Source organism: Penaeus monodon, chromosome 28 (genome assembly GCF_015228065.2).
Source record: "Penaeus monodon isolate SGIC_2016 chromosome 28, NSTDA_Pmon_1, whole genome shotgun sequence".
In the NCBI taxonomy this organism is placed as follows: domain Eukaryota; kingdom Metazoa; phylum Arthropoda; class Malacostraca; order Decapoda; family Penaeidae; genus Penaeus; species Penaeus monodon.
The window spans coordinates 25,742,214-25,743,510 of NC_051413.1; the positions used below are offsets into that span (position 1 = coordinate 25,742,214).

At 40.3% G+C, this 1,297-nt stretch overlaps 1 pseudogene; it reads left to right on the forward strand.

Annotated features, from left to right (window-relative positions):
• The first annotated feature begins 759 nt into the window (after nt 1-759).
• Nucleotides 760-1,297, forward strand: part of LOC119591431 — a 23,795-nt pseudogene continuing 23,257 nt past the window's right edge.

Genomic DNA, 1,297 nt, shown 5'->3' on the forward strand with positions numbered 1-1,297 from the left:
AAGATAAAGAGACATACAGAGACAGAATAAGAAAGATCAAACGCGAGAGATATAGATAAACGGACAGATAGGGACAGGATGAAAGCGAAAGGGGGGGGGGGGGACTGAAAAAGAAGTTGAGGATAAAGAGAAAGAGGGGGTGGGGGGAAGAGCGAGAGAGAGAAAATCGTTATAACGGTGTTGTATTTGCCGGTGTCTCCCCTGAAAAAAAAATAACGTTTTCTACAAAACAAAACGAAACAAAGGATTTTAAACTCCTGATGCGGATAGTATTCCTGAAAGAAATTACTTTTGCTAACATGATTGCATTGACGTAGCTCCTGTGTTTTTCATTTAGATATAATATTTTCTCTCTATTTCTCTCTGATTTTCCTCCTATTTTTTCCTATCGCAGATTCTCATCTTTTAACAAGTGGTTCTCTCTGCGACCGCTTCTTTAAAATCTAACCAATGAGAACACTCCAATTGAAAAACAGCATTTTCATTGGTTATTGAACTCCGGTATATGAACCAATAGGCGCATTTTATAAAACTTCAAAGATAAACCAATGAATATTTCTCTTTCCTGAATATCCTTGTTTCTATTGGCTGATTTGACCTGACGCTTGGACCAATAGGCGTGTCTCACAGGTGTTTGTTTAGGAAGTATAGCTTTGAAAAGTAACCAATCATAACCCTTTCTTTTAACAAGCCTTATTTCTATTGGCTACTCAACTCCAATGCTCCTACCAATAGGCATATCCCGAGGGCGTTTGTTTATAAACAGCAGCTGACTGATGTGAGGCCATTGTGTCAGGCGAACATGGACGAAGAAGACACTAAGTTCGAGCTGCTGGAAATTGAGAACTTAGTCGAGAGCGATGACTTCACCATATTCATCGGAGGACTTCCTGGGGAGTTTCCAGTCGGAGGAATCAGAAGGAAGGGAACTGGGACGTGACGTTTAAGGGTTGAGGTGAAACTCGAAAGGAAAAAAAAAAAGCCCGAAAAAATATAACAGTCCCGAATGCATTATATTTGCTTTCTGACCACCTCTATTTCGCAGATGTGACACTTAGGTATGATTTAACTGCTGACACATGACACTAGTTTGTTGACACTGATAGAGAAGCCATATAGCTGCTGCCTTCAGAAGTTGTGTCATCGTGGGTTCGGCAATGTTGCTTTTGGCAGTTGTGTTGTTGAGAGGCCTCACGTGGCCTAAATTAGGCTACAAACTTACATGTTTGTTTATGCCATGTGGTTATGTGCATGTCAACAAACCTGCCTATTTCCTGTTTGCTAATTATAATACTGA